General features: G+C 41.5%; 1 long non-coding RNA gene across 4 annotated transcripts in view; it reads left to right on the plus strand.

Annotated features, from left to right (window-relative positions):
- The window catches only part of LOC115297022, a 296,881-nt gene extending 270,120 nt beyond the window's left edge, over positions 1 to 26,761 (plus strand). For 3 of the 4 annotated variants that reach the window (XR_003911214.1, XR_003911212.1, XR_003911213.1), the window contains one exon: positions 26,595 to 26,761. This is a non-coding gene — a long non-coding RNA (uncharacterized LOC115297022). Of the gene's footprint in view, positions 1 to 22,185; positions 22,277 to 26,594 lie in introns of all 4 variants that reach the window. The other variant, XR_003911215.1, reaches the window with a different exon arrangement.
- The last annotated feature ends 238 nt before the right edge of the window (positions 26,762 to 26,999 follow it).

Raw genomic sequence — 26,999 nt, forward strand, 5'->3', positions numbered from 1 at the left:
TAGAAAGAAGATGCTAGACATTTAGGAAAAAGAACCTCTCTCATACGTATAGAATATTAATGTTCCAAAGAGAGGGAGGGAAAAGGAATAGATGCAACAAACAATGATCTAACCAAAGAAGACACTTTGAGAAAAAATGGCCTATGTCTTCAAATCAAAATGGCTCCTTACATTTCAAGCAAAGTTCATTAAAAAGGAATCAAACTAATCAAAATTTTGAAATAAAAAAATCAAGAGGAAAGATTTTATATGTATTCCGATAGATATATTGGTTATTTAATTTTTTTAATGTTTTTTTTTTATTTTTGAGATAGAGAAAGAGACAGCAAGTGGGGAGGAACAGAGAGAGAGAAAGCCACAGAATCTGATATAGGCTCCAGGCTCTGCGCTGTTAGCACAGATCCTGACACAGGATTTGAACTCACAAACTGTGAGATCATGACCTGAGCTGAAGTCTGATGCTAAACTGACTGAGCCACCCAGGCACCTCAAGATATATTGGCAATTTAAAACAAATTCTAAGCATGGCTGACTTCACCTAGGTCTTTTAAAACATGAACTATTATAGTAATTGGAGAACAATGAAGGAGCACTTGGCTGCCTCAGTCATTGAGTGTCGATTTCTGCTCAGCTCATGGTCTTGTGGTTTGCTCTCTGCTGTGATTCTCTGTGCCCCTCCATTGCTCATGCGCTCTCTCTCTCTCTCTCAAAATAAATTTAAGGGCGCCTGGGTGGCTCAGTCGGTTAAGCGTCCGGCTTCGGCTCAGGTCAGATCTCACGGTTCGTGGGTTCGAGCCTCGCGTCGGGCTCTGTGCTGACAGCTAGCTCAGAGCCTGGAGCCTGCTTCCAGTTCTGTGTCTCCCTCTCTCTCTGCCCCTCCCCTGCTCCAGCTGGCTCTCTCTGTCTCTCAAAAATAAAAATAAAAAGCATTTTAAAAATAAATAAATAAAAATAAAAAAATAAAATAAAAAATAAAAATAAATTAAAAAAAAAAAAGAAGAACACAATGAAGAATTTCTCTAGACAATCTACAGAGTTTTGAGGGGGAAAGTTTTGGTTAAATAATTTAAAAACCATTTTTTTTTCCTGTGAAGGCGATGGAGTATGTTTTGTTTTGTTACAGAAACAGGGCCTTCAAATGGGCTCCCTTTGTGAGCCTTTTAGAAACAAATTATTTACCTGAGAAATGGCTCAAAAAAGAAACATAAAATGAGCAAACCATTGTGTTACAGAATTTATTTGAGCCAGTTAAGTGTGAAGTTTAGTCTTAATAATTTTTGTAAATGTTTTGCAAAAATTATAAATCCAAATGTCAAAAAATAATTATTGAAAAAACATGTACTCATACTATACATAAAAATAACATTTAAAATCTTAGATAATGCATAAAACACTATAAAATGGAAGTATGAAAATTAAAAGTGTGTTAAATTCTATGAAGTAGTGCATCAAATTACAGATTTTATTCTTGCTTTTAATATTTAGGCATAGAATGGTTTTAAAATGATTTTAAAGTAAAATAGGTAAAAATGATAAAATAATACCAACAAATCTGTACAAAAAAGCAAATAAGTTATAATCCATAGAAAACTATTCAAAAAGCACCAAAAAAACTGAAATCATTAAATCAAGACTGCATAAGTCTGATGAAATACCGCAAATTTTAAAATTAATTTAAAGAATCTTATTAGTGGGGTGCTAGGGTGGCTCATTTGGTTAAGCATCTGACTTCAGCTCAGGTCATGATCTCATGGCTCATGAGTTCCAGCCCTGTGTCAGGCTCTGTGCTGCCCCTCACCCTTTGGGCTCTGTCTCTCTCTCTCTCTCATTCAATTAAATGAATATTTTTTTTTAAAATTTAAAGCATCTTATTAGAATTTGTGACATATGGCAAATGCAGAATGTAAAGGCAAATTTGTATTAAATATCTATTACTAAAAAGAAGAAAGTGTACAAAATAATGGCTTCAGCTTTCAATTTAAAAAACTAAGAACAACAAAGTAAACACAAAGAAAGAAGAAAAGTAAAAATATCAATTCTATTCAAACCCTTTCAGATAATGAAAAGGAAGGAATACTTTGCAACGTAGTCTATGAATGTAGCAGTACTTTGCTACCAAAGCCAGACAAACACATTATAAAAAAACTACAGACCCTTATTTCTCATAAAATTAGAAGTTAAATTTCTAGACAAAATTTTACCAACTTGAATTCAATAATATATAAAAAGAATAATAGTACGCCATGACCAAGTGAAGTTTATCCCAGGAACGCAAGGTTGCTTTAACATTTGAAAATCGATTACTGGATGTACTTGACCATAACAACAAATTATAGAAGAAAACCATGTGATTATTTCAATAAACACAGACAAAACCATTTGATAAACTGCAATGTTCATTTCTCATATACACTCTCAGCAAACTAGTAATAGAAGAGAGCCCTGTCATCCTGAGAAAGAGCATCTAAGAAAAAACGTACAACTAAGATGATACTTAATGGTGAAAGACTGAATGAATTTCTCCTAAGATCAGAAACAGACAAGAATGCTTTCTCACCATTTCCCTCAACATTGTACTAGAGGGTCTAGCTGGTACAGTTGGACAAGAAAAATAAATACAAGGGGAAAGATGAAGTAAAACTCTCTTTATTCACAGATGACATGATTGTTGAAAACCAATGGAATCTACATGAAGATACTAAGTGAATTTAGTGCTCTTTGCATGATGTAAGATCGATGCACAAAAATCAAGCATATTTGATATACTATCAAAAAGCAACTAGAAATTGAAATGAGAAAAAAAATGCCATTTACAGTAACAGCAGCAACGTGCAGGGTTAGATTTGACTTAAGATTTGTAAGATTTGCATAGTTAAAACTAGAGGAGTAAAATAGAGAAGACCTAACTGTATGGAAATGTATGCCTTGTACATGAATTGGAAGTCTTAATATTTTTAAGATGTCAATTTTCCTTAAGTTGATCTATAGTATAAGTACAACAGTAATAAAATCCAAGGACTTTTTTTTTTTCTTAGAAGTTGCCATTGACAAGTTGATTCTGTAATTCATTTAGAACACAAAGTACCTAGAAAAATAAAAACACCTTTGAAAAGGAATAAAGATGGAAGATTAACATTACAAGACTTCAAAACCTGTATCAAACTGTAGTAATCAAGGCAATATGGTATTGATATTGAGAGAGAAAAATGGATCAGTGTAACAAAACAGAGCTCAGGAATAGATTCACCTGTCTATAGGCAACTAAATTTTGATCATCTAGCTTTTCAGCAGAAAACAGAATAATTTTGTGACTTTGAAATAGACAAAATTTTCTTATGTAAGATACAAAGTAAAATTGATAAATTGGAATACAGCCAAACTTTTTATTACATTAAGCAAGAAAATGTAAACTTCTATACCTGAAAAGAATGGAGGAGCAACATATTTGAGATATATGTATCACAAAACTTTATCTAAAATATGTAAGGAACTCACACAAAACAATAGAAAGCAAACACCCCAATATAAAATACTTGCACACGCTTCTCCAAAAAGGCCAATAAACATATAAATACCTAACTTCATTAGCCACAAGGGAAAAGCAGATTAAATCTATAAGGAGGTATTATTTTATACTCATTGCAATGGCAAAAAATATAGCGATTCAAATATTTGCAAAAAAATATTTCCATACTTTTCTGATAGAGGTGGTTCAATCATATTAGGAAACAGTTTGGCAGTTTCTTATGAAGTTAGACCTATACTGACAGTTAACTCAATAATTCCACTCCTACATCTTTATCCAAGAGAACTAAAAACATATGTCCACACAACATCTTTTATAAGATATTGGTAATAGCTTTATTCTTAATAGAAAAACAAGCCAAATATTCATCAACAGGAACATGGATAAATAATTTGTGGATTATTCACATACAAATAAAAAGGAAGAAATCGTGAAAAACTCATCAGCATGAAATGATCTAAAAAATATTATATTTAGTGAATGAAGCCAGATGCAGAGGAAAACATACTGTATTATTCCATTTGTTCGAACTGCAAGGACAGGGAAAACTAATCCATGGTGATAGAACTTAAAAAATAGTCACGTTTGGAGAGAGAATTTGGAAAGGGAATCCAGAGTAATTTGTCCAGTGATGGCAATGTTCTATAGTTTGTTTGGATGGAATCTTATGCTTGGCTTGTCAAAAACTGTGCAATCAGCGATTAATACTAATTTTTTAAAAAGAGTACTAGACTGCACTTTTGGCATAACTTTCTCTTGCTGTGTTGTCATGCATAGATAGATACACACACATATGTATACATACATGTGCACACACATATCTAAACCTGAATATAATCTTATATAATATCAAAATGGTTCCTTTCTGGGGAGCTTGGGTGGCTCAGTCACTTGAATGTCTGACTTTAGTTCAGGTCATGATCTCATGGTTCATGGGATTGAACCCCACGTCAGGCTCTGTGCTGAGAGCTCAGAGCCTGGAACCTGTTTCAGATTCTATGCCCCTAACCCCACTCATCCTCTCTCTCAAAAATAAATAAACGTTAAAATATCTAAAAAAAAATAATAAAATGGTTCCTTTCTTCCACATCAATTTTTTTTAGTTACAATAAGTGGGTATAGCACAAAGACGCCAGATACTTTGCTTCTGTCGTTAGCATCCAGGCACCCCTGAATAGAAAGTGATATTATATAAGATAAATATGTTGCCCCCAGTAATATTATGCAGAGTGTTATTCCCATAAAGAATAATGAGGAACAGATAGTGGAGATTACAGTACCTGAAGCTAAGTTCATTTTACTTTAATGGCTAAGTTGTCAATTACTGCTTGGGAGTTAATTTTCTGCTTTTGTTCTACTCCCAGTTTCCTTTATTTTATTTTATTTAATTAATTAATTTTTTTTTTTTTTTTGCCAACCAATTAGAAATTGAGTAAACCCAACAAGCAAAAAAGGAGTGTGTTTTTCTCAGACAAGAGTCTCCATAAATTGTTCTTCTCTGGGTAGAAAACATTATTTTTTTTTCATTTTACTCTTTGCATTTTGTATACAGGAAATAAAAGGGAAAGACAGAGACAGGGGTAGGGAGAGACAGAGACAGAGACTGAAATTCAAAGAGGTTGGACCACGTGCATATCCCAAACTCACTGAAGGAAGGACGGCAGAGCAGGAACACCACGTAGCAAGAAACATCAGGCTATGGAAATATATTATGCTTCATAGCTAACCCTGTAGCCCTGTGAATGTTACCTACTATGTGCCTGTCGCGATTCTTATTTTATCTATCTATCTATCTATCTATCTATCTATCTATCTATCTCTAATTTTATTCCAATTTTTTTTGATGTTGGGTATTTCCTTGAATTCTAATCACATTCCCATGGGGTTCTCTGACTTTCTCAAATACCATAATGAATGTGGACCAAACCAAGAAAGCAGTATATAAAATTCTGCTTTTGATTTATGAGAGAGGGGATTCACTCCTGGAAGAGCAATCCCCATGACTTGTTTCTCACACAAGTGTCTTGACAATGCTCAGTAACAATTACCCTAAAGTTCTACAGAAAACCAAAGCAAACAAACATCGCCCCCATGACACCACCAGCGAGAAGTCCTGGAACACGTTGCTGCAGCCCAGGGCTCAAATAAGCCCATTCTGCACCTAAGTCTCACTTGTGCACAGACTGTTAAGTTGTCTTCTCCATGTGCGGAATACGACTTTCACTCTGGTCTGATTTTCACTCTCTCCTTTTGTACACAATCAATTCACTCTGCACACCCGTAAAAATAGCTGTTTCTTGCTCAGCTCGCAATAGAAAATGATGTGTTTGTACTTTCAGCAGTGCTGATATTGCCTGAGTAATGTCTGTATTTGATCATCTGGGTGCTTATTAGTAGAGGCAGAACGTTCAAATTTGCTTTTAAAAATTTACACGGAGCAGCTACCCTTTCATTAGAGGTGGGTGGGGAGAACGGGGAACATAGGAGACCCTGGTTTATCTCTTTACACGGTGACCTTTTTTGGAGTGTTCCCAAAGTAAATTAGATGTTGCAGCCCAGAGAGTCAGGTCTTATGTCTTTGCTGGGCTAGTGGTTATGATGAAATACAGCTAGCTCTCAATTACTATATGCAAAAGCCACAGATCATCTCAAACCTCCCTTTGGACACTCCTTTTGATTTCAAGTACAGTTGATCCTTCTACCAAAACACTAAACAGCTTTTGCTGTCTCTTTCTTCATTTGTGGTCAGAGTGCCGGGGCTAATGCAGAGAAAATGGGAAGAATGTATTAGGAGCAAAGGGAACAGAGAATTTAGACAAATCCTGCACAGGATTATCCACTGGATAATTGGCTCTGAACATTTTCACTGAGCTGGACCGAGGGTGGAACTTGGTAAAAATAGGGTTGGTGTTTACCTTTCATCGGGAGGGTGTGTCAGGAACAGCAGGGCTTTTTCTTAGTGACAACTAAGTCCTAAAAAGTAAGACTGGACTCAGGGATTTTGCTACTTTGCCCTTTTGATGAAAGAGGAAGGAAGGATGATGTAGAAACCATAGGCAAAAGGACAAAAGTGAATCTAGAAACCGAATTTTCACTTTAAAAGGAGTGGTCTTAGTTTGTCTGTGTTATGAGTTCTGTTCCTTTTGTTGAAATCTAATGAGGAAATATATATATAAAATGCATAATTTCCAGAGCTCAGTTGGTCAGTGTCGGACTTTGGCTCAGGTCATGATCTCACAGTCTGTGACTACAAGCCCCATGTTGGGCTCTGTACTGATGGCTCAGAGCCTGGAGCCTGCTTCGGATTCTGTGTCTCCCTCTCTCTCTGCCCCTCCCCAGTTCATGCCTTTCTCTTTCTCTGTCTCTATCTGTTCCTTTCTCAAATGTAAATAAACATTAAAAATTTAAATAAAAAATAAATAATTCATAATTTCCTATTTACCAAATCCATAGTATGCTCACTAAAAACTCATTTTGTCCCAGATCCCAGGAAATGATCAATGAGTTTCTTTTCTCTCTTATTTCAACCCATCTCTCTAATTTCTATATTTCTAAGTGTGCATCCATCTACACTAAGTAAACAAATAAGAAACAAAATTTTCACACTCGTGAAGGTTTTCTCTTCATATAGTTTGCCAAGCAACTTTTCTGATAGACATCTTCACTGCCCAGAACACTCGATTCTAAGGAACAATTTATTCATCACGGTTTTTATGCCTTACACACATAGTCCTGTTTCTGTCTCTTGCTCTCAGTCTTTGCTCCCAGACATGTGACGTCTTGGCACATATTTCAAAGTGAAAGGCGATTGGTTGAAACTACGTACTTAAACCTTGCAGAAAAGTCCTATCATTTGTGAATAGAGTCATTGGGTCCTTCTTGAATCACAAACTGTGGCTGGGGAGATATGCCGAAAGAATTTGCAGAAAGACGTGCTGTATGGGCACAAGTGGGGCTCAAAAGCAAGGACGCGGATCCCAAGGAATGAATGAAGGAGATGCACTCAGTAGGAGAAATTGACACGAGAAGCCCCCACCCCTGGTTTACCCTGCATTTACACTTATCCTGAAACTAAGAGCTAAGAATCGTAATGTTTGTTTTTTGTTGTTTGATTGCCTTAAACCCTTTCAGTGTCCCTATTTCTCTTGACAGAAGCAGCCGTATTTTTAGGTGTAGTGCCAGAGTGGCTTGGAGAAAGGCCATTTTGGATGAAAGTTATCCTCAGTATTACTTAAGACCTCGCCTAGCAGCCTGGTTACAATGGCACAGGCGGGGTTTCAGCCCAGGCCCGTCACTGCCCCCACTCCTGCTCTTTTTATACTGTGATGCTTTCCAATGTGTACTCGGATTTGCTGCTAAAACCCCAAAACTGGGTGGATTGTCTTTTTTATTTGTTTGCCTGCCTGTGGGGAGAAGAGGAAAAGAACATAAGAGCAACAGGTGGAGACTATAAGAGACGTTGGCATGTGTCTATGGAACATACAGTGGAAGACAGCAGGGACCCTGCCCACAGGGCCGTGTGCCCAGCCCCTCCAGCCTCTCATTCCAGGCTCCGACCACCCCGTTCTATCTCATGTAGGTGACCAAGGCTTCACTCTTCTTGTCTTCTGCTTCACCTGCTGTTTCTTCCTCTTTTTCAGCTTCAAGGTTGCGATCCCCCAAAATTACAAGTATTACAGAGGCAAGATAAAAACAAGCCCGAGGCCTCAGCACTCCTGTGACATTGTATAGGACTGACTGGAACCTGTATTTTTTAATCAGTTGTTTGTCACAGCTTTCTCAACTCACAAAAGGGAACCAGGGGCAAGCGATGCTGAACACAGAATTGGACGGCAGCGTGAAGGCTGTAGGGAAGCTGGCACTATTCGAATTAAAAGGGACAGAGGCACCTGGGTGGCTCCGTCCATTAAGTGTCCGACTCTTGATTTTGGCTCACATTATGATCTCATGGTTCATGGGTTTGAGACCCATGTCCGGCTCAGCACTGACAGTGCAGAGCCTGCTTGGGATTCTCACTTTCTTCTTCTCTTTGTACCCATCTCCCACTCATTCTCTCTGTCTTTTAAAAATAAATAAAATCTGGGGCACTTGAGTGGCTCATTCAGTTAAGCATCCAACTTAGGCTCAGATCACGATTTCACAGTTTGTAAGTTTGAGCCCTACATCGGGCTCTGTGCAGACAGCTCAGACCCTGTGGATACTGCTTTGGATTCTGTGTCTCCCTCTCTCTCTGTCCCTCCCCTGCTCATGCTCTGTCTCTCTCTGTCTCTCAAAAGTAAACATTGGAAAAAAAATTTAAATAAGTAAAAATAAATAAAAACTGAAAAAATAATATTTTTGTGAAAAATAAAATAAAACAAAAGTCCCCTGGCAGAAAAAAAGGGAAATACTTCTAGGCAAAATGAGACCCAGAGCTGGAAAACCTCTGTGACTTCTTCTCTCACCTCCTGAATACTGAGAGAGAGAGTCAGGTGTTTGGTCTTCCTACCTGGCTTGCTTCCTGATTTGTACTAAATAGAATAAAATCTACAGTCAATGCCCTGAGTGGGAATTAACAGGTTTTTTTTGGGGGGGGAGGGGGTCTTGTGTGTGTGGTGTGTGTGTTTTTCTTCACAGCCACATCTCTACAGATTTGGGGCATTTCTTCATAGAAGTGAAAAAAGATGCTGCAGAGGAAAAATAAAGAAAAGGGCAGGAGGAGTTTGCTGGGCTCAGAAGTTTCGATGAAAGAAAAGAATGCAACTGTCTTCATAAATGTGTGTTAATACTAATCATTGAGAGCGCAGTTTCACCAAGATTAGCTGGGATTCGTCATAAGCCTCTCTCGGGAGTGGAGTCATTTATGCTGCTTGCCTATGGGAACAGCTGCTATTTAGTTACTTGATGAGAGGATCACGCCCTCCTTGCCCTTCCTCCGTGGGCCCTGAAACCACCGCGCTGCAGTCCTGGAATCAGAGCCAGCTTCTTCCTATTGTATTCAAGCCAATCAATGCCCAGACAAGGTCGTTAAAACATGGCATGGCTGCAGCAGTGCCATTCATCTTAGGCCTGGAAGAGTGACTTGGCAGGTTGGTGGGGCCCCCACCAGTGTTGAAATGGAGGTCATTGTACCTCTGGAGCAACTCCTGACCCACGTGGCTAAACTCTCCCGATGTCCATGGCTCCCTGGCACATCTGTCTTGTCTCCGTGGTGCTTTCTGGGAGGTCCAACAGAAATCTGAATGGACCAGACTCTCAGTGTCTATAGAAGGTCCTCCATGGACTTACCCTCATTGAAATGCGAGCATAACACCTGTGGAGAGGCCCGGGCCCCTGGGAGCCAAGCACGCACCTCCACACAGAAGAAGCCCTTTGCAAGGGTAACCGGTCCTTCCGTGGGAATGTCAATGCTCCAGACTCTGGGGATAACACTCAATTATCTAGATTTTTAAGTTGAAGATTCCCGGGTGTCAAAGGGTAACTATTCCCAAAATAACCAAGAACGAACATGAACTTCACATCATCTCTCCTCCCGAAAACTTAAAAATTCCAAACTTGTTACATTAGGATAAATCATGCAGAAACACTCCAGCTGTTCATTATGCTGTGAAAGCCAAATTCTGCCTCCCTGCCCCCACCTTTTTTTATTTTACTTTGTTTTTTTTTGAGAACACTTGTAAAAGGCTGTATTTGGTATCTGCTGTTATCTATCTACAATTCCTTCTACAATCTTCCTGTTCTTCTGCAACTCCTCATTTTTTTTTTAATTTTTTAATAGTTCATTTATTTTTGAGACAGAGAGAGACAGAGCATGAGTTGGAGAGGGGCAGAGAGAGAGAGAAAGAGAGGGAGACACAGAATGTGAAACAGGCTCCAGGCTCTCAGCTGTCAGCCTGGAACCTGAGGCGGGGCTCAAACCCACGAACCGTGAGATCATGACCTGAGCCGAAGTTGGACGCTTAACCGACTGAGCCACCCAGGCCCCCCCCCCCTGCAACTCCTCATTTAAAACAACCTTTCAACAGTAATATTTGGTTCAGTCAAGCTTCCCAAACCCTTAGGAATTCCAAAGAAAATTCAAATTGCATTTTCAAAAAGCATTTGGCATCCTTTTGGCATCCCCACTGCTGAGAGAAGGGCATGTGTTAGTTTGAGGAGACCCAGCAGTGTAGGTGGAAGTGTAGAGTCTTTAAGATCAGACCCGGTTCATGTCCAGCTTGGTTCAAATCTGTGACCTGGAGCAAGTTATTTACTTTTCTAAGGCTTATTTTATTCAACTTTTAAAAAGATGGGGGAGAGACATAATAATTAGCTAAGAGGGTTGTGAAAGTGAGATGAACTAATACGAAGAACTTGTAATGCATAAAATATATGATGTGTTTGGCCTATAGCGGGGTCAACACATGTGGGCATCCCTTCTGGGAGGTCCCTGGCTCGAGATTCTTGGGCATATGCCCAGACAAGCCTTGGGCTATTTTTCATTTCTGGTAGTTGTATTGTTCTTTGGTGCATATCTTGCTTAACAATGCGGGCTATGCCTGAGAAAGAAGTGGGGTTGCCCCAGATTTGATGAATCACAGCTCTGACACACCAGCAGCATCATGGCCATCACTGAGCAACCTCCATCCCCAAAGCACCTCCAGGAACCCCAGGAGCCGCAAAAAGTTGACTGGACATCATCAATTTAGACAAAAACAGAGCTGTGTGGTCTTAGAGATGGAAGGTATCTCTGATGTCATCTAGACCAGTGACTTTCAGATTCCATTGTGACACATACCAACACACCCACAGAGGTACTCACAAACTTAGGTGCCCAAGTTATATGTGTATATAACTCAGTGAAACTATCCTGAAGTACTTCCTTCTACTATGGACAATATAGGCTCATGTGTTCTGTTCTATTTCACTTTAACATAATGTTTGTCTGTGCCACTCAACTGACTGCGTGGTGGTGATTTGAAAACCAATGAGCTACACCAACAGACCCAGATTGAAGACAAAGAAATGGAAATCTAGAACTTTCCTTTTTCTATCTCCTATTTCTAAAGTGGTCTTCTTAAGTAGAATCTCTATGGCTCATTTTTACTGCTTTATACATAAATATTGTCCCTGAAGGGGTTCAGAGTTTAAATCTACACGTTCTTTATCACACACTGATTGGCAAAATTCATGGGGCCCAACTAGAACACACATAAGATGCTTTTGTAAAAGTTATTCATGCTGTCAGTGTGGGACCTCCACGTGACTCCCTGGTCTCTGACATGTCACCAAGGCTACAGTATCCCTGACTTGTGAATAACACAAGGATATAACAGGTCTGAATTACATTCTCTTGATAGAACGTTTGGCAGAATCCTGAAAATGACTTCACGCTTTCATTGTTCCTGTAACCCCCTGTTCTCCTGGTTGAAATAAGATGGATTGAATGAAATGAATGCCACTGCAGCTGTTGCCAGCATCATGCCAGCTTCTGGTAATTCCTGAGCTTCCGTCTCCACCCGGAGACTTGTCTGTTTCTGTCCCAGCTTGGTGTTCTTCTCAGCTTTCCTTTGAAAGTTGCCTCGTGGCAATAACAAAATTTTTAGCCCCAGGGAATTGGGAAACACAACATTAAGTAACTGTCAGAAGCAAGAAATATCACCGAAACATCAGTTTATTTTTAAAAATCCATGTGACAGCTGTATTCTACTCTACATAGAGCTTGAAATTAATTATTAGTCAAATGGCTTGATTTTCTTTTTGTCTCATTTTCTTTTTTCTTACTGGGTTATGCTGTGGGTGTCCTTGTTGCTGGCAGTCTAGCGGGTTCCAGTTAAGCAGACACCTCACGTTGAGAAGTGAGGGAAGAGCCTGGGCTGTTGACTCACAAGGATCTGGGTTCAAATCCCACTTATGTTATTGACGGGCTCTGTGAACTGAGTGATGACCTTTATGTCTCAAATCTTCAGTTTCCTCACAACCAGGGCTAACAATAAAGTGTTGTGAAGATTGAGGGGGACAATGAGTGTGAGTGAAGTGTGCAGTATTTTAAGTGTAGCCAATAAATGAATGTTTATCTTTTTCCTTCTTCCTTTTCTTTATTTTCTTTTTTAAGTTTATTTATTTTGAGAAAGAGACAGTACAAGCAAGGGAGGGGCAGAGAGAGAGAAAGGGAGAATCACAAGCCAACTCCGCACTGTCAGCCTCCCATTGAGGGGCTCCAACTCATGAACCGTGAGATCATGACCTGAGCCAAAACCAAGAGTCAGACGCTCAACTGAATGAGCCACTCAGGTGCTCCCTTCTTCCTTTTCTATAATGAACTGAGAAGTGTGAAATGTCATCTGGTCTGGCTGTTTTTGTTTTTAAATGAATCAGGTTTTTTAGATGTTCTAGCTATAAAGTAGCAAATTATTTTTATAGTTTGCAATGCACCAATCGTGTAAGTACTGTGTTGTTATAAACTGTGATTTCCACTGACTCTCCTTATATGAATATCACACTGTAAGAAAAACTGACTAATGGGATAGAATTGACAGGCTCATCATTGGTGATGAAATATGGATTTCAAATACACACTTAATTTTTCTGGGTAATAATTATTGGGTCAAATAATCCCTAAGAATAGATATGTTTAATTATTCAGATTTAATAATTATTACCCATCACAATTCCAACTGTGCTTTTGACACTTGCATCTCTCCAAGGTGATAACGTGTCAATTCCCTCTTCACCAGCGAAGCAAGTCACCACCTTGTATCACATCACAATGGTCTCTTACCTGCAGAGCCACTCAGCTGCCTGCCTCGTCAAAAGATCATAGAGAGAGAAGACATACTGTACATGCGTCCCCGGTGGATTAGCTCATCCACTGTGACTTTTTGAAAAGTTGCCATGAAAGTAAACTCTTTGGTCCTCTGCATGTCAATCACATCCATCTGTGTTGTTCTTCTGAGAATAATAAGTAATTCAGGGTCAAAGAAGGATGAAACAAAGAAGTCTTCGTTTGGCCCCAATTACACACTTTCTCTTGCCACTTCTGACGCTACAGAGACCAGAGAATATGACCACAGCCTGTCCTCATGTGTTCCTACAGATTCCTCCACTCACCTTCTCCCCTGTCTCTCCCCACTGACCACAACAAGCAATAATATTTGAAAGAAGTGAAGGCTCTTCAAGTTATTCCAAGCTTATCTTTTGTTTTCCTTTTAGACTTCTCTAGATATTTTTTAGGCTTCTCTAGATTTCTCTTACGTTCTTTGCAATTGACCATCTGCTGATTTACTTTGTAGGACAGGATCAAATAATGTTGGTAAGGACCATTAATTAGTCAATGTTGAAAAGTCCTGTTAGAGAAGAACTAATGAAGAGTAGTCACTTCTCTTTGGTGCTCATATATGGGGATGACTTTTGTGGCTGTCCAGGAAGGGGATCCCAGATTGTAGATACCGCAAATCTAAACATCTCTGAAAGCCCAGAGGTAGGCTAAGAGTACAGAGACTAAAGGAAAACAATGATCTAAGGAATTTTCCCAAGAACATAATCAATGTAGAGCAAGTGAAATGAAGGAGTATTTCAAGGACATACCATTCAGATTGTTTTCAAACCCTGCTCTTTCCCCAACAAATTTGTTCTAGAATTTTAGATAGAGAAGCCTCTGGAAAATAAAAGGAAATACAGAGAAAATGTAAAAAGAAACAAAAAATTCCACAAGTCTCTACCAAGATATTGGGAACTCAGGGAGTCCCAGATGAGTGGAGGGAAAGGGCCTCTCTCCTCTTCAGGGAAAGGACTGGGGAAGCCTGGCAGAGGGCAGAGAAGCGAGAACGCGTGTGTTGCACACGTGGGAGACAACAGCCAGAGGGAGTGCAGCGGGCTAGGCTGTCAGGGACCACTGATGGTGCCAGACAGCACGCCTTGATGTCAGGAGCGAGACGGAAGAGTGTGGGAAGCAGAGAACCTCTGTCTTTCATGCTGGTGCTCCTGAAGGAGTAAAGTATATTCATAAACTTTCAAAGTGCCACGCCAGGGGCCTTATATTCAAGATCACTCTGTGCAGAGAAAACCAAAGATTGGTTTGAAAATGTGCATGTTTGAAACCTGAAACCTGGCTCAGTGGGCGGGTATGCAGCCTGGCTCCAGCTGGTTCTTTTTATTTTCCTTTATTTTGAGACAGAGAGAGAGTGATAACAAGGAGGGACAGAGTGAGAGGGAGAGGAAGAGGGAGAGAGAGTGGGAGAGGGAGAGGGGGAGAGAAAGAGAGAGAGAGAGAGAGAGAGAGAGAGAGAGAGAGAGAGAGAGAGGATCTCAAGCAGGTTCTGCGCTGTCAGCACAGAGCCCCACGTAGGGCTTGAGTGAACCATGAGATCATGACCTGAGTTGAAACCAAGAGTCAGAGGCTTAAACTACTAAGCCACCCAGGTGCCCCCTCAGCTCATTCTTAGTAGGTATTTTATTCCTCTCCTCTTACCTGTGACTGAGATCATGATTATCACTTTCTCTGCCACAGAGAGCTTTTCCTTGCTGCATTCTTCTCTGCCCAGACTACTAAAAAACCAAACGTGGCATCTAGTTTCCCCTCTCTCTTTGAAACTGGGACTGCCCCTGCTTTTAATTTTTAGGAACTTGTTCTGTAGGTAAATACAACAAAATAAAACAGCAATAAACAAAAAACAATAAGCACCAAGCCAGTTATAAAGGTCTCAGAAATCTCCGTACAGAAACTATGAATGAGTCCTTCGTCTTTACTGAGATACCCCTGGCTGCAAGGCTGCTTTTCTCAGACCATAGTCTCTCATCTGCTTTTCCATAACTTTTTTTTTAAGTTTTATTTATTCAGTTATAGAGAGAGAACCAGCACAGGCGGGGGAGGAGCAGAGAGAAGGAGAGACAGAATCCTAAGCAGGCTCAGTGCCATCAGCGGGTAGCCCAACATGGACTCGAACTCAGGAACTGTGAGATCATGACCTGAACTGAGATCAAGAGTGGGAGGCTTAATGGACTGCACTGCCCAGGTGCCCCCCAGAAGGTTTTTATGTTACTTTGGGTCCTCTGGGAAAAAAAAAAAAAGACAGGATTCAAACTTTGCTGGATTTCTGGAGAGAAATGATTGGGAAGTACAAGGGGCAGAGGGAGTAGGATTAAGGGCACGCTTTCTGACCATGATGGAGGTGCACAGGTGGAGGAAGGAGGATTGCACAGAGAGAGCCTCCCACGGCCATCAGCTCCACAAAGGTCTCAGCCAGGCCACCATGGTCCCTGCAGCCCAGTGAGCACGTTGGAGGAGCCCTGTACCAGATGGAAACGTCCATCCTGGAGTCCCTGCTCCCGCCCACCCCACCTTGCTCACTGGCGGAAGCTGATCCTGAAGGTCCAGCCATGGAACTATCCACTGGCTGCACTCGCACAGCAGGTTTTCTCTTACCAGGAGAAGGGAGCACTGCCCCCCACCCTCGCTCCCCCCACTGGTTAGAAGAACCCATCCTGGCACTGCCCAGATCCACCACGCGCACCCTGGGAGCCACTCCTCCCCTGGTCTCAGGAGCCTCTGCCTTTCCCATTGCTATTAACAGGCCGAGATCTGGGATTGCTTCTACTCTCAACCCCGACCTATGAGAACCGATACCACTGGGCTGCTTAGTGATGCTGGGGTCCTTTATGATGGCCTTGGGGTATGGTGTGTCCTCTGGGCCCTCCTGGGGGACGTTCGGTTCTGGCAGGTCCTGATATATCCACTCCAGATGTCCACACCCTCACGCTTCTGATTCCTTCCTGTGCCGCATGCTGTGGGAGCTCAGACATTTCATCCATGCTCAACATGGGCAATAGTACTTTCTCCAGGCTTCTAAAAGCCATAAATTCTTGGTATCCTTGCCAGAGCATTGAGTCCAATGTCCCAAGAAAGTGCTTCTCCAATTTATATTCTGGTTCCTTTGGCCAAGTACCTGTAAAATTCAACCATGAATTACTAATTCTTACTTACTAATTAGCTTATTTGAGATGCAGTCTCTTCTCTTACAAATGTAAGCCATCTTCCAACAGGATTGTGCTGAGGTTTATCCTTAATGATCAGTCATGGCAGCTAGAAGAGGAAGTCCTAGGCAGACACCTGTTGTTTCATAGGAAGAGAGACCTATGTCTTCCCCAGAGGATCAGTGTCTTCCCCCACATGGAAAACGCTAACTCTTGAAAAGGAGTGGCACCTTTTAGAACCTGAGAGTACAAGTAAGTCTGCAGAGCCCTAATCATCACCACTCAACCCTATTCCATGTTTCAGGGGCCCTGGCTTCCCAACCAGGACTCTGACCTTAGAATACCAGCCTTGCTCAAGTCTCTAACTATTAAACATTGCAACTCAGTTGTGTCTGTTTTCCTACTGCACAGATAAGGACCTCTTTGTGAGCTAATTACAAAGTCCTCCAGCTCTCATCCTTCATCTCTAACTGTTTGCTGATGGACCTCATAATCTCATTATCTCCACATTGCAATTCAGCACAACTTTTTAATGGCCAGCCAATTCCACTGTCCTTATGAATATATAAACTATTTATTCTGCACCTTTCAAGTACCTGAGTCATTTTCCCCAGTTATCCTGCTTTAGCCTTCACCAGCTGGGACACCATCTTGGACTCATGTGTTTTTCTTGACATGTGAAATGAGGCCCTTATCAGCTAGAGACTGAGCGATTCATGCCCCAATCTTATTTTATCACTGGCCTTCTTGAATCACTTTCAGGGGTGAGTGAGTCATTTGGAGCCTTCTGGGAAGCAGTCGCCAAGACTGAATTAAAAGTGCAAGGGATTTTGAGGGAGGATCACTTGTGAAGTGTAATGACAGGGTAAAGACAAGTAGACAGAGCTTCAGACTAGAATGCCCACACCTCATGAGAGAGCTAGAGAATGATGGAAGATTGAGTTGGAAGAGCCTTAGACTGGAATGCAGCTCTGAGGAAGTCTGGGCCAAGCAGATGTGGGGCTCGTTGGCAATGATTGCCTATTAGAACAGTTCTACATTGGCAGAAATGGCCTGACTTGAATATTCTTGATTTGCTCAGACATGGGCTCACATATGCCTGTGAGAAGGAAAGCCGGTAAATGCAAATAAAAAGGGCCAGCCAGATGTCTGAGGCTGGATAACCCCCTTGCATGCTTTTGGCCTCTGCACTCTTACTTGCCTCTTGCATTGGCCAGCAACCAGGAACCAGAAGCTTCTCTCGACTAGTCCCACCCAACCAGGAAGCTTATATGGATGAAAGATCAGTAAAACCTGAGCCAGACGCTCAGCCTTTGGAGGTGACTCTGCTGGGCTGGCCCCAGTGCCAAAACAACACTCAGGAGAGCTTCAGGCACAGTCCACACACCTGTACCTGGCTGGTAGTAGAATTGGTAGACAATTCCCTGAGTGCTTGTCACTTGTCTCTTCCTGGGTGCTGAGTATTTGCTGTAACACCTGGAAGAATATGACCTCCACGTGAATCCTGCAGCAGTTCCCAAAGGTGTGATGGTGGAGGTTATCAGCTAGCTCTACCCACAGCAAGTTTGCGTTTCAAGGGGGGTTATGAGCAGTTCACCTGCACAGCTGCCAAAGACCTGCAAAAGTCTCTTGGGGTCACCACATCTAGTCTTCCCTTGATAAAAATCCAAGCTCCTCAGACTGTCTGCATTAGATTGAAGTTGACACTACTGTAAGGTCTAGAGAATTGCCAGTGCCTTTAAGAATCTGCTTCCTACTCTTTTTTACCAATGAGGACATCCTGTCCTCAACCCCCAAGAGCTCCCCCTGGTTGTCCACTACCAGCCTGGTACAAGTGTGTGGACCATGCCTGAAGCTCTCCTAGGTGCTCACTTCTAGAAGTTAGACAGAGCTTGGCTTGCACACTAGTTGTGTGGTGTAAGCCTCAGAAAAATACAGAACCTGTGTCACCACAGATTTTCCATTGGTAATATGTGCCCTATCATTCCTACCCCAGAGAGCCATTATACAGGTTAAATAGTATGACATTTGAAAGGTGCCTACCCCAGTGACTGGCACATAACAATCATTTAAATGTTGGTTTCCAAAACCCTCCTAACTCAGCTTGCCTGAATAATATTCCTCTGGCCCACTGTTGTTGTTATTGTTGTTTTTAATTTAAAATTTTTTTTCAGGGGGCACCTGGGTGGCTCAGTTGGTTAAGCATCCAACTTTGGCTCAGTTCTTGATCTCACCATTCTTGAGTTTGAGCCCCAGGTCAGACTCTGTGCGGATAGCTTAGAGCCTGGAGTCTGCCTTGGATTCTGTCTGTCTGTCTGTCTGTCTGTCTCTCTCTCTTTGAGCCCCACGTCATGCTCTGTGCTGACAGCCACTTAACTGATAAGCCACCCAGGCATCCACTCTGCTCCATTGTTAAATCTAATTCCACCTTTTTGTGTGGAAGCTTCTTCATCCAACTTCCAAAGGTAATACCTAGAATTATTGGCTTTACATTAGCTCCCTTCAGGATTCCTAATTAAATTCTGTCTTTACATATTTAAAAGTTGCTTTCTACATTTAACGTATTTCCACATTTCTGTTCTATCCATGAGAGATATTTCTTGAGTGCAGCTCATCATTGTATTAGAGAGAGTTGATATTACCTTCCTATGGAAGAATGAATCCACATGATTTAGGTCACCAGCTCTGCCATATTCTCTCCAATTGCTCACAGCACTACCCACACCAGCCTGCCCATCTTCCACCCTCCTGAATCGATGCACAGTGTCAGGATGTTAAAACACTTTAAACATACTGAAATTACAACAGACTTTTTATTTATTATTTTCTAAGGCAAGAGTGTTGTTCCTTTACTCATTACTCTTCATGCTTAGCACTCAAAATACACATGTTCTGGGCATATGCTGCCACAAATACACAGACATACTGACTTTAAAAGAGGCATATTTTTGCACTCCTTGACATCTGCTTCTGTTGGTTAAACACACAACTTTTCTGTTCGTGTTTCAACATGGTCAAAAAACACACTTGAATGTGTCAGAGCCTGTGCACTCCTTAATAATTGATGGAAATTGTTGCAGACACCAGACAGCATCAGTTAGTTAGGTCATTTAGGGACTCTGGCTGGAGTGAATTGGGAAGGGTCTGGTGGAAGAGGCCAGCCCTTGTTGGAGTGTGGGTGGCAGACAGAGTCATCCTTTCTCATGTCCTCCCTCCCAACCCCATCCACCTTCATTTCTCTTTCTATCCCTTCTTACTCCTTAAGAAAAATCAGATCAATTTTCCATTCAAGACTCAAGTACATTAAGAAAAATCAGGACGATTTCTCATTGTGGATAAATGTAGGCATGAAAGGGAAAAGACCCTTTTCCACTCTGTTCTGCTATATTGCCACCAGTCGACAAGCTAACATGGCTGCTGTAGTTACATACACTTGAGTGTGGAGACATAGCCTACGTGTTACATATTCTGATTTGAGAGCACCTCCATTTACAGCTGCAATATGGCATCACTGCTGGCTTTCACACACACAGAGCGGTACAGTTTTCTTCCATCTTCTTCATTTGCATGTTGAGAATCTATTTGCAACCATCAGCCATTTACATATATACATTCAAATGGTCCTTGGATTCTCTTCACAGCGTTGCATTTTATGAGCAGGCCATCTTCATTCATGTTGTATTGCAGAGAGATTACCATTACTATTAGGTATTTTAAAATATCAGCAATGATGACTTACAAAACAGCAAATATTAAACAACCCGAAGCACATAAAAACAACCCATCAAATTCAGATGCCGGGAAGTGTGGCTGGAAGGTTACCGCTCCTTTCCAAACGAAACCTTTTAGCAATGATTGCATTGCCTTTCATGCTGTAAATGACAGTCCTCCAGCAGGGCTCCACTCCTCTGATCAACCTCACATCCTCTCTGTAATTGGCTGCCCACGAAACCTTCCACACAGACGGCCTTGTTAGCACATGGGGAAAGAATGGTACAGGCAACACATCAAAAGGTTGAATACGGAAAGAGAATGAAAGACCCTTGCAGCCTGCTGCATCCTGGTAATTGGAGAGCGGGACAATCTTTGTGTGTGTATATGTGTGTGTACATGGCCACAGCAGCCCCTGCATTGAGGACTGCCAAAGGGACAGAAAATAATCAGGTGGGAGAATACAGATACTGTGGAACAAAAGCAGTTGAGTGAATACACACTGGCAAAGAGCATGCATTTCATAGAATAACTTCCCAGTCTTTAGATGAAATCTGCTGCTGTGGCTACCAAACACCTGTGCAATTGTCTCCCGATCATAGTGATCAATGGATTTGATCACTGCAGTCCAGGAGCTCCGCGGCTTTCACTTTTGCCTTTCCTTTAATGTGAAAGGTATGATGGAGAATAAAAGCATTTGCCATTGGAACTTCCATTTCCAAGTGGGTGTGAAAGCACAGAAGAGTGTAAAGAGAATTGCTTTTGGAGCTAAGGAGAACTGGGTTTGATCCCAGGTTTGTTGATTCTTGGCTGCATGACATTGGGGAAAACTGTCAACCATCCAACCATCCTGGCTCAGCCGTTAATTGGAGATAATAATTTCTACTTCATGGAGTTTTCTGGGAATTAAATAACTTGATGCGACAAATACCATGGAATATCGTACCTGTCCCTTAGTTGGCTATAGTTTTAGTCATTGCTATTTCTATTTGCTGTGAATAAAACACTTTATAGGAAGTAAAAAGAGTGAAGATTCCCTTTGACCTGACCTTAGAACTGACTTTAGCATGACTGAATAGTTGGTGATATCCTTCTGTTCCCACTTTTTTTAAACTTTATTTATTTTGAGTGGGGGGAAGGAGGAGAGAGAGAGGGAGACAGAAAATCCCAAGCAGGCCCCACACTTTCAGCCCAGAGCCCAATGAGGGGCTCAATCCCATGAACCGTGAGATCATGACCTGATCCAAAATCAAGAGTCAGACATTCAACCAACTGAGCCATTCAGGTGTACCCTGTCCCTTTTATAAGGAGAAGAGGAAGAAACATCTTCCCGATGTGAAGCAGAAGCACTGAATGTCGGGAAGAAATCTCACCCATACGAAGTACACTCGATCAATATGTGGTGTATCTCTTGCTCAGTCAGTTTATGGGATTCTCTTCCCCTGACCCTACACTCATCTCAGAGACGTGCTCTGCTCATCCAGTTTTACAAAATGTGATATCCTCCCTTTATAAAGAACACAGAAATTATTGCCATTGCCTTTTCACTCTAAGAATTGTCTTCCATTTCCTCTTTGAAGTAGAAGTTGTGGGCCACCCAGATCATCCCCTTGGTAACCACAGCATTTATTCCCTCAATTTGCAAGAGTGTCCGCCACTAGCAGCTCACAGCTGAGTCTTTCCCTGGGAATTGCTCTCAGCCAGTGGGCACTGGTCTACCCAGTCTTCTATCCTTTCCTCATGATAGCCTTTACCCAGTGAGTCATGGATGCGGGTATAAACAGTTGGCCCTCTTGCCTCAGTTAGTGACAACTCTGAAGGGCCATCCCAGGTCTGGAAGTCCCTGTGAAATCAGACAATCCTCTTACTGGAGCTGCATTATGGTCTAATTTCTCCTCCTGCTCTCATCCTTCTTGAATCCATGATAGGAGTTGCTCCTGAGAACACCCCAGTGTCAGTTAGGGTCCTCTGTGAAGCTGATGCTGAACCAGAATTCAACATCCAAATATGTGTTTTAGGGAAATGGTCGTGAACGACACCAGGGTAAGGAGGAATGAGCAGTGGAGACTTCAGACCATACCACAGGTCTGACACCTGCAAGGGGAAGAGGTAAGCAGATGGGATTGAATAAGAAAAGTCTCTGAAAAAGCCTTAGCCTGGCTGAAAAGGGGTCCCAGAGCCATGACTGCCCATCATAAGAGTCCTGAGTTGGCCAGAAACATCCTGTCTCCAGGACCCTTGCCATGGAGAAGCCCAAGGAGACCATGGTCACAGGGTGAATACTAGAAAAAAACAAAAACGGATGGTGTGGCATCTAGAGTCTCTCAGTCAACCTTTTTCTTATGGCAGGTGGTTTTGTGGGCAGAGCTGAGTGGCACATCCCCATGACCACCAAATGTCCTTGATTACCTACCTTCCTGCAATGAAAGTCTCCAACTTGTAGCCATTTTAGGGGGAATCTGACATAAGACCGTTGGTGTTAGGAGTGTTCTGAGGAAGCAGATCCTGAAATGGGATTGTGATGCTGGGTTCTGTGTGGGCTGGCTGCTCATGAAGACCCCATCGCTGGGCGCAGGTAGAGTGCTCCCGGCCTCTGTCATGTGGCGGCCATGCCACTGTTAATAGTTTTCTGGTGGTTAAAGGTGGGAGTAGGGAGGCTGGGACATCGATGGAAGGGAATGCAATGGCAGGTACAGTATCTCAGGCATTTGAGAGGATGGAGCAGTAGTATTACAGAGACAAAGGAATCAGAGGACTGTTGCTGACACAATTTTGCAGGGAGAAAGACAATGAAAGGTTGAGAATGATTAATCACCAATTAAAGGTAAAGTGTGAAAGTCAGTGGAACTCTCCAAGGCAGCACATAAAGAGGCTGTTATCTCCTGGAGCCAGAGGGCAGAACAGGCCAAAGATCAGTCCCAGGACTTAATTAGAAGAATAACAAGGCTCCAGAAATGGTTAAATTCTCAACTCCGGAAAAGCTGTTTTCCCAAGGTCAGTGTCCTTGTTGAGGGAAGAGTAAACCATAAGTATCTAAATCAATACACTCAATACACTCAAATATATTAAAATCCCACATGCTTATGAAATCTTGGGGCCCGGAGAGGTGGCCCACTCATCCCTAGTAAACACCACAGCTACCTTCTTTGCTGAAGACAATGAGGACACTTCTGAATGCCCTGTAGGACAGCATTCAGCCGGGTTAGCATGTACTCTCCTCTCTTTTCCTGGCCACTGTACCAGAAATCAGGGCCAAGTCTTTATATGACATGCTGGGAAGTGCTGGGCCTGGTAAGGAAGAAACAAACTCTACTTTGAAAGAACCATAGGGACAAACCCTCATTTACTGGCAACTGCTAGAAGAGTACTGTGGAACTGAATCCTGAAGATTCTAGATCACAGGGTTAGAACATAAAATTCTCTGGAGGAGAGTTTCTTATTACTGGAGTACATTCAAAGAACCAGAAACAGTGGGCCAGGCTAGAGCCTGGGGATAAAGACATGCAGGTATAGAGCTGGAGGAAAAGCAAAAGACACGGAGGGCTTGGTAGGCCATGCTGAGAACTCGGGACGTGATTCTCCTTCATGGGGTTGATTTGAATTTTATATTGCTATGTTTTAGACTATTTTAATAACTAATGAAAGAAGGAAGCTCTTTCAAGTGTATAAGAAATTACACACTGGGCGTGGCCAATATAATTAACTTCTCCTGTCATTTCTCTTCAACTGAAAAACGATCTGAGATTGCAGAAGAAGCCAGTAAAAGCATGTTCCTAATTCCAAGAATTTATTGGTGTCAGTTGGGGTTTATTTTAATTTCTCTAAATTCTAAACCAAATAAAGAAATAAAATTGGACATGGAGGCTGACATAAGACTAAAATTTTACACAAAAGCCTGATTTCAAATTTTGGTAATGATCTTCATGTTTTCATTGACTGACCTGACATTAACATCAACTGGTTGGGATTCATAAAATAAATTACTGTAACATAATACTACTGGGTCCAACTATTTAATACTTTGAAGTACCTATTTATTTGTTTATTATGTATTTTTTAATGTAAACTCTGCCCCCAATGTGGGGCTTCAACTCAGGACCCTGAGATCAAGAGTTGCATGCTCTACCAACTGAGTCAGCCAGGTTGCCCAATACTTTGAGGTATTGCTTTGTTTCCAAATAGTGTCCTGCATGCATAAAATATGAGTTGAAAATCTCAAGCACAGGTAATGGTGAGCTGACAAGGGTTTTAAGAGCCACTTGATGATATATTTGAAAAACCCACAATTATCCTGATGGTGAAGTCAGAAAAAGAGAGCGTTGAGTCTGAAGCACAGTTACTGTAATCTAGGGAAGAGACTGTCCTATGACTCTAAAAAGTCACACTGAGACTGGGGAGGAGAGAGAGGAGAGAATGGGGTAGCAGGCTTCGAGGCATAGAATCCATCACATGGAGGCAATGTTCAGGTGTGGAGATGATGAAGGGGTAGGGGCGGTGGCTTCCATGACTGGGAGAATCTGACAGTTTGCTCATCTTCCACTTGCTCCATAAGCTGGGCACGGTAGCCCCCACATAAAAAACGTTCAGTAAATACGTTTTGAAGCGTTGAAATATATACCAATTATCAGTGCTTTGGTTGGCTCATAATACTTTGAAAATTCCCTTCCAATAGACTTTTATGACCCCACAGATTGTCCCTTTTTCTCTTAAGGGTGTTTGTCAAAAATAAGAACCACTTCTAATGCCTACATTTTCCCCCATAGTGGTTTCTTCTGAATCAAAGAATGCCTTCTACCAAGAAATCCACTTTACATCGTAATTTGGAAAGCACCTAAATGGAAAATCCTCCTTTTCCCCCAATCTATGGGTAGTACTTCTACAACTGCATTTGGTAGGCAATAGAAATGCTTTAACCAAAGCTCCAGACAAACTTGCTTGTGCCCTTCTAATGTGTTAGAAATATTTAAGGAAAGATATTTATTTCTGAAGCAATTACAGATTCATAGGAAATTGCAAAGAAATGTACAGAGTCTCAGTGAACACTTCATAAGGAAATATATTTTAAAATTACCTAGGAATTAATTCCCTATTGCTAAATAACACACACACACACACACACACACACACACACATACATGTATGTATATGTGAATACAAGAGACTGGGTAAGGCAGGGATATAAAATATTAAAGCAGAAAATAGCACTATTGACACGTTAATGATTCATTAGCTTTCCCCAAGAGCAGCTAAGTGTTGCTATGTTTCTAAAGGTGTCCTGTTTGGACCGAAGTCAGTGACAAAATCCTCACAAGTATGTAGAAACTGAGACAGTAAACATATTTCTCTGGTATTTAATTAACTCTACAGAACATAAGGCAAGTAAAATCCATCTCCAAAGGAAAAGCAACAATCATAGCTATTAGCATCATTCAAACACACACACACATGCCTGCATGCTTGCCTGCACACACCACATACACACACAAGCAAAACGAGTAGTTGGCTGGTTTTAAATCTGGAATATACTTACCTTCTCCTGCACATCGCATTTCTAAACATCATGACTTTTCTTTGGCTAAACGTTATTGAAGAGACCAATAAGATTTTTGGCAAAATTTCTTTGAAACATACAACTATTTCTGATACCTGATTTTTTGCAGCCAATCTTCACTTTACCCTGGAGAGCTCTTCTGTCCCTCTCTTTTAACCCTACAGTGTTTTTCAGTTCTTCCCCAGCTATACCACTGACAAGGTACATATTCCAGACCATGTGAAGTGGCCATACTTTGTATTTTCTAGGCCAATGACACAGCTTTATCGGACATTTGTCTAGCAAATTACAGGTTCAAATGCTTTTCACATACATTATCTTATTTCACTGGCCAACCACCCTGTGTAGCCAGTATTATTTCTCTATTCAACATCATAGAAAGTTGAGCCTAGGGGTGATGAATAGATTTTCCTTAAATCAAGTAACTAGTTAGGAGCAAGGTCTGGATAAAGATCCTGGTTTTGTACTTCTAAATCCCATGATCCTCCTTTGCTACCACAGCTGTCGTAACTGGAATATCCTCATAGTCTGAAGCTTCCTGAGACTACCTTCAGTGAATATTCCAGTAAAATGGCGGGTTGCCCTACATCTCCTACTCTGGCCACCTCAGCGTACCTAAATATCCCCAAGACTGATAATGATAAGGGCCTTCCCTTGTGATTCTCACTGCAATTTCTTTTTTTCCTTTTTTTCCCCCTCACTCCAATTTCTTCTTTCTATTGCCTTTTGGGTCTCTTCAACTCAAAGGCTTCTTTCTGGAGATTTGGAAGTAACCAAGCTTCACCAATGGCTTTGGGGAGTGGATTTGACAGGTGACTCTTTCCAGGCTTGGCTGGTTGGTCCTAATCTGTGCTGTCTCCTCTCCCTCCTTGCTAGGGGCTAGAACTACCACAGCAAGGGCCACACTGGAAAGCACATGGCTTCAGCCTGGATTCATGAATAATCAACTGGAGGAGACCATGCTGTAAACTGATAACCCCCCAGATCATCATGTAAGCGAGAAATAGACTTTTATTTATTAATAAACTTTTAATAGACCTTTTGATTTGTTCCTAAAATCACTGACACTTGCCTTATCTTACCTAGTTAAACCTTCCTAACCAAAAATACTCATTAAAGAGGCTCCCTAACTGAAGGTAAATTCTCTTCCTAACAGAAATCCTATCTTTACCTTAGCCCAAAGAGCTTTTTGGGTATTACATTGCTTTTCCATTACACTATATAAGATTGTAGAGAATGCTGCAAAAAGCACAGGCCCTGAGAGGAGGCAGACTTGGGGTC

Source organism: Suricata suricatta, chromosome 7, assembly GCF_006229205.1.
Source record: "Suricata suricatta isolate VVHF042 chromosome 7, meerkat_22Aug2017_6uvM2_HiC, whole genome shotgun sequence".
NCBI classification, from domain to species: Eukaryota; Metazoa; Chordata; class Mammalia; order Carnivora; family Herpestidae; genus Suricata; species Suricata suricatta.